The sequence below is a fragment of the Muntiacus reevesi genome, chromosome 2, assembly GCF_963930625.1.
Source record: "Muntiacus reevesi chromosome 2, mMunRee1.1, whole genome shotgun sequence".
NCBI classification, from domain to species: domain Eukaryota; kingdom Metazoa; phylum Chordata; class Mammalia; order Artiodactyla; family Cervidae; genus Muntiacus; species Muntiacus reevesi.
In genome coordinates, this window is record NC_089250.1 from 127257215 (window position 1) to 127271216 (window position 14002).

Consider the following 14002-nt stretch of genomic DNA (forward strand, 5'->3'; position numbering starts at 1 on the left):
TTGTGAGTAATTTGTGAAAAAAAAAAATGATTTGAGGCAAATTCCTCACAGTTAATATGGTCATGGTTGATTTGCAAATCCTTACTTGAAGATCTTATTAATGGCATTTTCTGTCCTCGACACCTATAAATCTCATTGTTCTTTGTTAGCATGAAGTAAGATAGTAACATACCATCTGCTGGTGTCAAGGTAATGGAAGGCTTTTGTGCTTTGTGACTGCTTTTTTAAAAATAATTTTATACCATTTTTAAAGGTTATACTCCATTTACAATTATTACAAAATATTGACTGTATTTCCTGTTAAACCATTGTCTTTAAAAAAAAAAAAAAACTCTTGTTTGTTGGATGTCCTTCTTAGGGAGTTGACCAAGGAAGCATGCTTAGGAATTAATATCTCAGAAGGCTCATCTAAAATGTCTTGATGCTATGTTCACCCTTGAGTGTAGATTGCCTATAATAAAATTCTGAGGTAAAATAATTTTCCCTTCAAATTTTTAAGTCATTTTATTATCTCACAGGTGCTTGTTGTGATTCACAAATTTAATTTTTAAGGATTTCTGGCTTTTATACTTTGCCTGACAACCCTTACTAATTTTACCCTTCCAGTGCTCTAAGGAGATGTAGTGGAATTTCTTATTTATTTTGCTTAATATCATAACTATATCATTTGGTTAATATTATTATTTATTTTACTTGACACTAATTGATGCTCTTTCAATGAAATATTGCATCTGCTATTCGAGAAAGTTTCCTTTATTATTTCTTTGATAATTTTAAGACATACATTTCTTCTCTTTCAGTTAGCAGTTGCTATGTAACAGACCACCCTCAAATGACATTTTACAGCAATGTTCATTTATCTTTTCTCACCTCTCTGCTTTCTTGCTGTGGCTTGACTGACTTGACATGGTTTAGCTGAATGACTGTGCTTTATATACAGACCTGTGAGTCAGCTAGTAGGACTCTGCTTCCTAGTCTAAGTAGTGGACTAGTTAGGTAGGTATGTGTTCCTCACGTGGCAATGGCAGATAAACCAGCAGGCTTAAAACCAGCTCACTGTCGTTTTCATCATATAACACTGACAAGGAACTGAACGTTGCCCATGCTGAGGCCATAGCCAGTCTGTGCATGTGGAGGACTAAACAATCACAGGCAATAACATTACCCGCACTTTCTTTGGAATGATATCCATGGGACCTTGTATGTCCCCCTTGACTATGTTTATCCCTCCCCCAACTTTTTTCCTTATGCTACCTTTTAGGAGATTCTTTTGCTTTTTTCTTTGAACCCTTCAATTGAGTTTCTCTATCATTAAAAAAAAAAAAAAAAAAAAAAAAAAAAAAACCCTCAAGAATGCTTTTTTTCTGTGAATGTTATTCTTGTGGGATTTTGTTTTTATTTTATGAAATATTCTGTATGTAACTGATAATTGTGTGTGTCTGTATGTAAACATATATATTTTGACGTACACATGTGTGTATAACACATATTTTTTGAGGTATTCGTGTTCAGGAACATGGCTTTCTTCAGGGTTTCTTTGTTTCTATTGATATGACTGTTCACCTATCTTTAGTGTAAAAGATTTCAAGTATCTGATGGTAATTAATATTCGTTTGCATTTAAGACTTAAAAATGAAACATTGATGTAAACCCTCCATATAGGTATGTTTGCAAACTGGTGAAGTGTTCAGTTCAGTCGCTAAGTCGTGTCTGACTCTGTGTGATCCCATGGACTGCAACATGCCAGACCTCCCTGTCCATCACCAACTGCTGGAATTTACTCAAGCTCATGTCCACTGAGATGGTGTTGCCATCCAACCATTTCATCCTCTGTCATCCCCTTCTTCTTCCACCTTCAATCTTCCCAGAATCAGGGTATTTTCAAATCAGTCACTACTTTGCATCAGGTGCCCAAAGTTTTGGAGTTTGAGCTTCAACATCAGTCCTTCGGATTCAGGACCGATCTCCTTTAGGATGGACTGGTTGGATCTCCTTGCAGTCCAAGGGACTCTCAAGAGTCTTCTCCAACACCACAGTTCAAAAGCATCAATACTTTGGGGCTTAGCTTTCTTTATAGTCTAACTCTCACATCCATACATGACCACTGGAAAAGCCATAGCCTTGACTAGATGGACCTTTGTTGGCAAAGTCTCTGCTTTTTAATATGCTGTCTAGGTTGGTCATAATTCTTCCAAAGAGCAAATCTCTTTTAATTTCATGGCTGCAGTCACCATCTGAAGTTATTTTGGAGCCCCAAAAATAAAGTCAGCCACTGTTTCCACTGTTTCCCCATCTATTTGCCATGAAGTGATGGGACCAGATGCAATGATCCTGGTTTTCTGAATGTTGAGCTTTAAGACAAAATTTTCACTCTCCTGTTTCACTTTCATCAAGAGACTCTTTAGTTCTTTTTTGCCTTCTGCCATGAGTGGTATCATCTGCATATCTGAGGTTATTGATATGTTTCCCAGCAATCTTGATTCCAGCTGGTGCTTCATCCAGCTTGGCATTTCTCATGCTGTACTCTGTGTATAAGTTAAATAAGCAGGGTGACAATATACAGCCTTGATGTACTCCTTTTCCTATTTGGAACCAGTCTGTTGTTCCATGTCCAGTTCTAACCGCTGCTTCCTGACCTGCATACAGATTTCTCAAGAAACAGGTCAGGTGGTCTGGCATTCCTATCTCTCTCAGAATTTTCCACAGTTAGTTATTATCCACACAGTCAAAGGCTTTGGCATAGTCAATAATGCAGAAATAGATATTTTTCTGGAACTCTCTTGCTTTTTCAATGATCCAGTGGATGTTGGCAATTTAATCTCTGGTTCCTCTACCTTTTCTAAAACCAGCTTGAACATCTGGAAGTTTACAGTTCATGTATTGTTCAAGCCTGGCTTGGAGAATTTTGAGCATTACTTTACTAATGTGTGAGATGAGTGCAATTGTGCAGTAGTTTGAGCATTCTTTGGGATTGGAATGAAAACTGACATTTTCCAGTCCTGTGACTCCTGCTGCATTGCATGTGTAACAGTGATGAATCCTTTAATTCACTATTTTCAGATAAAGGCTAGCTACTAGCACTCTAGGTGGCATGGAATGAGTGTGTTTGGCATCCTATTGTTAACTATGGCAATTTCAGTTAAATTTCTCCTAATATATCCCTTTTGTTGAGACTGGCAGTTTTCAAGCATTCTCTGGTTCAGTTTTTTCAAAAAGTAACTACCCAAATTTTAAGGTGTGTGTGTCTTGGGAGGTTAGTTTTGTAATTACTCAAAGTGGATCAAATATTTATGAAGTCCCAAATATGAAGTTGCACCAGACTCTCCTGTTTTCAGGCCCAGCTCCATATTCTGTAATTAGGAGTATATCACATCTCCATTTATGAAATCTTTGGCCATTTTAGTGTATTTTTAGTATCAATATTTAATGTTCTTTTAGAGCTTGGTGGGTAAAGAGAAATGCATATTTTCTTTTCTCATCACATTTACTTGAGGCCCCCCAAAATTCCTGCTGTTATATAAAGAAAATCACAAGAATACAATTTATTTCAGCTGTACTATAGTTTTATTTTTTATGTCTAGTTATGCGATTATGGCATTGGTTTATGTCATTATATACATTGGTATATAAATAGGTACTCTTAATAGCTGTTTTAAAATTGAATCAACTGAGATTTAGAAAGGTTGAGTAACTTGCCCTGTGTCTTAAGCAAGGATGAAACTGATTCACATTTCACTTTCTTGTGATAAAAAGGAATTAAAGTTTTTTTCTCCCTCTGGTTGGGAATCTTCATCCCTTTTAGACACTGTAATTTAGGTAATTCTTCAGGGATGCAGAAAAGAAGCAAGAAAATCAAGGTGTTCAGACTCCAATCTAGAAACTTCAACAGACTTTTCTGCCTCATTAACCAAATATTGAAGAAAGAAAAATAGAGAAAAAACAAGCCATTGGCACAGATGACTTTCTATATTCACAATATCTATATGTTTTCCAATTCAGTCATTCCAATGGGTGTGATTGGGGTTTTAAATATGAATAAAACAATTAAAAATAAAAGTGGAAAAAACTAATCTTTTTTCACTCTCACTTTTCTGTCTCCACTAAATGTTAGGTATTCTTGCCTATATACAAGTACAGAATATTTTACATCTTAAACATCTCCAGCTTAACTATTTTTTCCTTTTTACCAACCATAGGATGAATATGCATTTAAACATCATTTGGCATAGATAGGAGCATTTTTTAGTATCTTCAATAACCTTCCAACTGATATGTTATTTAACAGCTTGTCAGTTTTAAACAAATTGATAGAAGAGCACTGCCCCATTTAATTTTTAAATTCCGGTCAAATGAGAGACAAATTGTGGGAAATACTCAGAACATTCCATTTTCCTCATAACAGCAGTGCTGGATTTTAGATTCCTTCTTTCTCTTTGGGGAGGAGAATCTAATTTCAATGAATTTTGGCTGTTTCTATGTTTTCTTTTAACCAGCCTAAAGGAAATGTTTTATTTTTAAAAATTTTACTTGAATTAAAAATCAATAGTGATTTTTAATATTTCTCTATCAGTATAATAACTGTATGTGATTGACTATTTCTAAATTTATTTCCATGTAAAATATGACTAACCATAAATTAAGAGGCTATCACAATTAATAAACCCTGAATATTCACTGAAAAGACTGATGTTGAAGCTGAAGCTCCAGTACCTTGGCCACCTGCTGTGAAAAGACAATTCACTGGAAAAGACCCTGATGCTGGGGAAGATTGAAGGCATGAGAAGAAGGTGGCAACAGAGGATGAAAGTGTGATATAAGATTATCATTATACTTTCAATGATACCAAAACCTCATAAATTTTAGTTTTTAATTTTTAGTGTTTACTTATTTGGCTGCACCGGGTCTTAGTTGGGGCATGTGGGATCTGGGATCTTTAATCTTTTTTGCAGCATGCAAACTCTTAGTTGCAGCATGTGGGATCTAGTTCCTTGGACAGGGATTGAACCCAGTCCTCCTGAATTGTTAACACAGAGTCTTAGCCACTGGACCACCAAGGAAGTCCCATACTTTTTAATTTTAATATTGATTTTTAAAGCACATGTAAAGGAGAAATCATTTGAGGTTTATTCAATATGTAATATAAAAAAAATTTTACCTTCAACAATCAGATTTGTAAAAATCATTTATTAATATAACAATTTTCATATACTAAAGTTTTTTTTCCTAGAAATTTTTGTAATTATAAATTGAATATCTTTTTCAAATATATTATCTCCTTTAGTTTTTTGTATATGTGCTGGTTTTTTACTTTCATATATTATCCAGCTACTATACTGAAACATTTTATTTTTTGAATTTGTTTTTCATTTGATTTGTTTTTCCAAATTTATCAAATCATTCTAAACAATAGTATCTTTAAGTTCTTATGCATTACTCATTCTTATAGCTTTCTCTTTTCAGACTGAACTGAATAATACCCCAAAACAAGTAAAAATAAAGATTGCAATTTTTTTAATCCTTTCCTTTGACATGACTTTCAGTTCAGTTCATCTCAGTTGCTCAGTCACGTCCGACTCTTTGCGACCCCATGGACTGGAGCACAGCAGGCCTCTCTGTCCATCACCAGCTCCCAGGGTTTACTCAAACTCATGTCCATTGAGTTGGTGATGCCATCCAACCATTGTATCCTCTGTTGTTCCCTTCTCCTCCTGCCTTCAACCTTTCCCAGCAACAGAGTCTTTTCAAATGAGTCACTTCTTTGCATCAGGTGGCCAAAATATTGGAGTTTCAGCTTCACCATTAGTCCTTCCAATGGATATTCAGGACTGATTTCCTTTAGGATGGACTGGTTGGATCTCCTTGTAGTCCAAGGGACTCTCAAGAGTCTTCTCCAACACCACAGCTCAAAAGCATCAATTCTTTGGCATGACTTTAGATGTACTGATTTGAAGGTTGAAATATGTTTTCAAATTATGAAGACATCTGTTTCTGTTTTTTTGAGTTTGTTATTCAAGAAATTTATATCTTTTCCAGCAGCTCAAGGAAAGGAACATATGGCTAGACAGAACTTTTTCTACATCTCATAAACATATTAATGGATTTTCTAATATGAGTTATTCATGCAATCCTAGAATAAATCTCATTTGATCATTTTATGTCTATTTTTAATCTGCTGATACATGGTTCTTTTTCTTTAATTTTATTTTTTTTTCTTAAGATTTATTTATTTTTGCCTGGGCTGGGTCTTTGTTGCTGCCTGCAGACTTTCTCTAGCTGTGGTCTGTGGGGGCTACTCTAAGTTGCAGTGTGTGGACTTTTCATTACAGTGGTTTTTCTTGTTGAGGAGCACAGGCTCAGTAGTTGTGCATAGGCTTAATTGCTCCATGGCATGTGGGATCTTCCCAGATCAGGAATCAAACCTGCATTGGCAGATAGATTCTTAACCACTAGACCACATGGGAAGTTCTACATGTTTTTTTTTTTTTTTTTTTTAACATATGCTTTTAAGTTTCTACATTGTTACTGTTCTGTAACGCTCCCTTTTTCTTACCATCTTTATCATGGTCGATACAATATTAGTTTTCTGTACTTGATATAATAAATTACCCCTAATTTGGCTACAACAGGCACTTATTTGCTCACAGGCCTAAAGGCCAGAATTCCAAAATCAAACTGTCAGCAGAGCCACATTCCCCACAGAGGATCTGATAAGCTAGTCCTTGCCTTTTCCACTAGATGGTGACTGTCAGCATTCTTTCTTTTGCAGCTGCATCTCTCTCCATCTTCACATCGATTTCTCCTGTGTATGTTTCTGATTTCCTTCTGTCTCTTATTTGGGATGACATTTAGGATCTGCCTTGAAATTCCCCATACTCTCATCTGAATTTTTTTTTAACTTAATTACTTCTGCAAAGACTCCTTTTTCAAATGCAGGTCACATTTATAGGTCCTAGGATTAAGACATGCACATACTTTTCTTGAATCACCATTCAGCCTACTAAAATAAAAGTTCTTAGTTTTCATCATTGCTGTGTTTATTAATGTAGCATTAGGATTCTCTAGTTCTGTAAGGTATGGTAGAACTCCCTTGTGAAAATGAGACTGTCTTTCTTGTGTGTGGCTAAGATACAGTTGTTCTCACATAAATTCTACCCTTTCGTCTAAGAAATTAGAAATTTAAAGTTTATATTTCTATTGATTCAATTTTAGCAAATTATATTTTCTTAGAAAAGAAGTCAATTAATTAGACCCTTCCCTCCTTTACTGCTCCTCTTCCCTCCCCTTTGTCTTTTTTTTTTAAATTCCTCCCTCCATTTCTTTCTTAGTTTTGATATTTCTAAATTTATCTTTCAATATTTCCAGTGTATCAATATTTACACTTGCTTTTCTGCTTTATCTTCTAAAAAAAGATTTTTAAGAGAAGCAGCATAATGACCTAATAGCTTTATTTTTCTCTTAAAATACATTTTGTTGTTATTCAGTCACTCAGTCGTGTTTGACTCTTTGTGACCCCATGGATTGCAGCATACCAGGCTTCCCTGTCCTTCACCATCTCCCAGACTTTGCTCAAACTCATGTCCATTGAGTCAGTGATCCCATCCAACCATCTTGTCCTCTGTCGTCCCCTTCTCTTTCTGCCTTCGATCTTTTCCAGTGAATCAGCTCTTTGCATCGGGTGGTCAAAATATTGGAGTTTTAGCAGCAGTCCTTCCAATGAATAGCCAGGGTTGATTTCTTTAGGATTGACTGGTTTGATCTCCTTGCAGTCCAAGGGGATTCTCAAGAGTCTTCTCCAGCACCACAGTTCAAAAGCATCAATTCTTCTGTGCTCAGCCTTTTTTATTGATCTGCTCTCACATCCATGCATGACTATTGGAAAAACCATAGCTTTGACTATATGGACTTTTGTAGGGCAAAGGAATGTCTCTGCTTTTTAATATGCTGTCTGGATTGGTCATAGCTTTCTTCCAAGGAGTGGACATCTTTTAATTTCATGGCTGCAGTCACCAACTGCAATAATTTTGGAGCCCAAGAAAATAAAGTCTGTTATTGTTTTCATTGTTTCTCCATCTATTTGCCATGAAGTGATGGGAATGGATGCCATGATCTTAGTTTTTTGAATGTTGACTTTTAAGCCAGCTTTTTCACTCTCCCTTCACTTTCATCAAGACGTTCTTTAAATCATCTTCACTTTCTGCTATAAGGGTGGTGTTATCTGCATATCTGAGGGTATACATTATTTCTGCTCATAATTTATTCCTCTTGTTTTATTGGTTTACTTATCATTCCTTTTCTAAATTTTGAGGTAAGTGGCCAATAGATATTGACAAGAGCAACCTTATTAATTGATTTCAGGCTCCTCTATATCCTTATGCATTTTTATCCACAGGCATTGTTTTCCAGAGGTGTATAAAAGTTGCCTATATTTACTACATTTCTTTTTTATGTTTACTTCATATGTCCTTTTATCAATTATAACTGCATCACATTATGAACATTGTGGCTCATTGTTGGGTAATTTGTTATTCCACTTTGTTTTAGTTTATTCTTTTTTGTGAATTCTAATATATCACATATCCATATCACCACCTTAATTTCTTTTTTGTCTCCTTTGTCTTGTATGTTGTTAATTATTTATTTCTATTAGTCATTCTGATTGTTAATAAAATAGATCTCTTATGAAAAGTAGAATTGTTTTCTTCAGTATGCTAATAGAAAACATTTTAATAGGTGAGCTAAACCTGTCAGCATTCATGTGTATAAGTAAACTTCAATCCATTCTTCAACAACTGTTACTCTGCGTGTTGTAGTTTATATTGTCTGTACTATTAACTGTTATCTATATTACAATTAAAAATATTCAAATGTATTGTACTTTTATTCTTATAAGTTCTGTTTTATTTTGATTACATTTCTACTAAGAGCCTTATAGAGTGCCCTATTTCCCTTTTCTTGATTTCATTCTGCTACCCTCCCTGTCAGCTTTAAATGAGGTCCTTGTCTTTTACTTATTACCTAATAAGTAGTCAATGAGCTATTTTTACATTGTTATCACTTTTCCTTCATTCATGTTTTAGTTATGTCTTTCTAGGTTGTCACTTACATATTGACTCTTCCCTTCACCTTTGTTTACATCTTGAATCTTCTGATGCATTTATTCAAATTGATTTTTGCCTGTGCTTCCTTTAATCATAGTTTATAGAATGAGGGTCATTCTCAGTAGATGCTCTTTGGCATAATATTCATTGAATGGTAGCAATCTAAAATGGTATTTCTGTAGCCTTGATTTTAAAGATCAGCTTGGCAACTCCTGCAGCTCAATTTCAGAAAAATAAATGACCCAATCAAAAAATGGGCCAAAGAACTAAACAGATATTTCCCCAAAGAAGACATATAGATGGCTAACAAACACATGAAAAGATGCTCAACATCACTCACTATCATAGAAATGCAAATCAAAACCACAATGAGGTACCATCTCATGCTGGTCAGAATGGCTGTTATCCAAAAGTCTACAAACAATAAATGCTGGAGAGGGTGTGGAGAAAAGAGAACCCTCTTACACTGTTGGTGGGAATGTAAACTAGTACAGCCACTATGGAGAACAGTGTGCAGATTCCTTAAAAAACTGGAAATAGAACCAATCCCACTCCTGGGCATACACACTGAGCAAACCAGAATTGAAAGAGACACAGGTACCCCTATGTTTATCGCAGCACTGTTTATAATAGCCAGGACATGGAAGCAACCTAGATGCCCATCAGCAGATGAATGGATAAGAAAGCTGTGGTACATATACACAATGGAGTATTACTCAGCCATTAAAAATAATACATTTGAATCAGTTCTAAGGTGGTGGATGAAACGGGAGCCTATTATACAGACTGGAGTAACTCAGAAAACACCAATAAAGTATACTAGCACATATATAAGGAATTTAGAAAGATGGTAACGATAACCCTATATGCAAAACAGAAAAAGAGACACAGATGTACAGAACAGAATTTTGGACTCTGTGGGAGAAGGCGAGGGTGAGATGATTTGAGAGAATAGCATTGAAACATGTATATTATCATACGTGAAACAGGTTGCCAGTCCAGGTTTGATGCATGAGATGGGGTGCTCAGCGCTGGTGCACCTGAATGACCCAGAGGGATGGGATGGGGAGGGAGGTGGGAGGGGGCTCAGGATGGGGATCATATGTACACCCATGGTGGATTCATATCAATGTATGGCAGAAACCACCATAATATTGTAAAGTAATTAGCCTCCAATTAAAATAAATGCTTTTTTTTTAAAGGAAGAAATAAAAAATAAAGATCAGCTTGGGTGACTATATACTTACCTGATATTCCTTTCATTGGATTTATTCTTGTTATTCCACTACTGGCATACCCTGTATTTTGCTGTCCAGAATATTGATATATATGTTATTTACTTTGTATGTGACTTAGTCACATATTTTTTCTGCTTAGAAGTCCTTATGTTTTTGACTAATCCAGGCAAATTTTCCCTGGCATATCATGGAAACTTTCATTATTTAAATGTAAACCATCACCTAATTCCATGAAGGTTTTGAATTAATTGTTTTAAATATTTGTTCAATATCAGTCTTCAATATTCATCATTATTTTTTCTGTGACAAGTTAAAACCTGAGTATTGTTTCTATTAATATTTTTTGGCGGTTTCTATTTTTATACTCAAAGTCCCTTCCTGTACTCTTAATTTTATCTATTTGTGTTTAGGCATCTTGTAATGTTTTTTTCCTGTGTTGAATCAGTTACATTTTACCTCTTCCTATTGTTGGCCAATTTGTTGAGAATAAGCCTGCAGTATCTTTCTGCAGTCATTTGTCACAATGCCATGAAGGCAAAATGCTACACTCTAGCAATTGTACTTTAGACTAATTAGCAAGCATTTCTATAAAGATAAAACAATGTAGATTTTAAACTGATAACTGATGTTTATACTTTATTTTTTTTAAGATTTCTGCTTTTATATATTGATATTTCTAATGATTTTTAAACTAGGAGAAAGATATTGTGTGTCCTATATATGTTAATATTTGCAACATATGCTTAGCTGGCACAACAAAATTGTATTTAATAAATTCTTGGGTATTTGTGTGTGTGTGTGCAAGTTGTTTTTTAAAATATAACTGCCTAGAGATGCAAATAGATAATTTGGTCTGTTTATTTTCTGTTGTCTGATAGTACCTTTCAGTGCTGTTTGATTCCATTCTTCCTCTTTCTGGGTACTTGTGTTTTCTTTTCCTGAATCAGCTATAATGAGAGATACTATCAGAAAAAGAATGTGTGCCATACTTGGTTCAGTTTCTTGGGTCTATCACTATCTTTTATGTTCCTATGAAAATGTGTAGTTTCTATAATAATAATTATTGCTTTCTGTATGTCATCTTCTAAATAGTTAATACTTGTAACAGTAGAGCCCTTTATTTCTTTGTTACTTTTTATCGTGTAAACTAGGGACATCACCATCCAAACTGTCTTCTTCACATAATTGTCCTCTCAAGTTTATACACTTTACAAGTCCATTTCTTGTAGCTTCTTAGTAACTGTAATTCTGGATCTCCAGAACATACATGTGCTCTTAGTGTTTCTCACCCAGATGTGGGAGATAACTTTCTGCTGGTAGACCTCAGTTATAATGTCAGGGTTTAGCCAGGAGTAGAGATACATCACACTCTGGGTAGTCTATCCCTAGTACTCTGCTAAGGGTCTGACTCAACTAGTCTTTTTTTTTCCTTCATGGACAGGAGTATTGAAGTTTGCAGTACTCTTTTCTCTTATTCACTCTATAAGCTTGAGATATGAGTGATATAACTTGATTTCCTCAGTGATATGTATGGTTTTTAAAAAGTAAATGGGGATATTCAAGATGACCACCTTTATCCTCACTATGTTTTTATGTTGTAAATTCCAGACTTGAACAAAATTATATGTTCTGATAACTGAGTAACAAAGTATTCTGATAAAGTAAACTCTCTTGGGCTAAAATATTGGGTTGGCCAGAAAGTTCATTCAAGTTTTTCTGTAACAGCTTCACGAACAAACTTGTTGACCAACCCAATAAATGTATGGGCTTCCCACATGGCTCGGTGATAAAGAATCTGCCTGCTGACACAGGAGATGTGGGTTCAACCCCTGGGTCAGGAAGACCCCTTGGAGTAGGTGATGGCAACCCACTGCAGTATTTTTTACTATAAAATTTGATGGACAGAGGAGCCTGTTGGGTGACAGTCCATGGTGCTGCAAAGAGTCAGATATAACTGAACACACAGGCAATATAATGTATAATATAATTACACATATAATTTAGAAATTAAGATTTAATGGGAATTAAACAACTTTAACATTAGAAGATCCTTCATAATCTTTATTTACTACAATAAAGGCAAAGGTCCCATTACTTTTTAAGGATACTATTGAATTTTCCCAGCACAGTAGATAACCCCACTTACAATTACCTATCCCCACAGTTACCAGTATGATTTACTTATCTGCACACAACCGCCAATTCTTGTGTTTTCTATTATTGCATAATAAATAAATGTTCTATATGCAAACTCAGACAATAAGTGGAGATTACTTTCTTTTACAGACTTACATTCTTATTATTAGCATGTGGTTTTTGTGAACTGAACTTAAGACTTCCCATTAGTGGTAGTTAGGATCCCCTAGAGTAACATCTTTTCATCTTTTCCCAAATAATCAATAGAGGATTCTCTGAAAATGACCTGTAGGCTTATACAGAACCAAACTAAACAAAACAAACACAGAAACAAACCCACAGCCTGTTAGATTTTACACAAGATAAGAATAAGTTACATATCCGTAATGCCAAAAATATTTAAATGCAGCGCTGAGATTTCTGTTTCACTGAAATTAAAATAGGTTTTAATTTTTTTTCCGTTTTCTATTTTAAATATGGCCAAACTAAATTTTAAGTCTATATTTTAAAAGCACTGACTCGTATCATTTCATTTTTCTATGTCTAGAGGAGTTGTTTATGTTTATATTCTGCAATATATATTTTAATGATTTGTCTAAAGGAATTTTAGAATAAGATATTAGAAATCTAACACCTTGCAGACAAATTATGTGTGTTTGAATTGAGAGACTCAATCCTCACTTTGCAGTACTGTCACTGAGCTCCTTAACTTGATTGAATATAAGTTAATTTGATTCATTAATTACATAATTAGAAATTTTCACCCTTGGATTAAGGACAAATATTTGTGCTTCAGTACAGTTCAGTCACTCAGTCGTGTCCGACTCTTTGCAACCCCATGAACCGCAGCACTCCAGGCCTCCCTGTCCATCACCAACTCCCAGAGTCCAGCCAAACTCATGTCCATTGAGTTGGTGATGCCATCCAACCATCTCATCCTCTGTTGTCCCCTGTATTTGTGCTTATGGGATATTTTGGTATATTAATTATGCATAAGTTGACTGATACAAATTGAGAAGAAATATGTTTGCCATACACTCATCTATTTCATACCACCTTAGGAAAAATAATTCTGAATTACAGGAAATGTTTGCAAATATTTTTTCCTTTATTAATCCCTCTCTCTTTTTTAATGTAAATATATACAGATTCTCTGCCAATGTACTCTTTTTTTTTTTTGTAAATTCTAAGCTTTACAAATTTTCTATTTCCCACTTGTTTTTCTCTACTTTTTCATTTTAGTTGACCTGGTTGAGTTGTTTTCCATTTCCTCCCATTCTTCATATTTTACTTTTTTAATTTAATTGAAGAACTATTTCCCAGAGTAGGAGGATATGAGGTGTAAAGCAACAAACCCCAGCCCATCTAATCTGTTTCCTACTTTAGGGATAGAATGGATTAGATAAAGCAGATGAAATTCATGTGATGATTCCAAAGGAATAATGGCCAACTGCTACCAGATGCTCTCATGATTTAATTTTTTGGAAATTTTCTAAATAGCAAATAACATGATAAAAATACAGGTAAAAT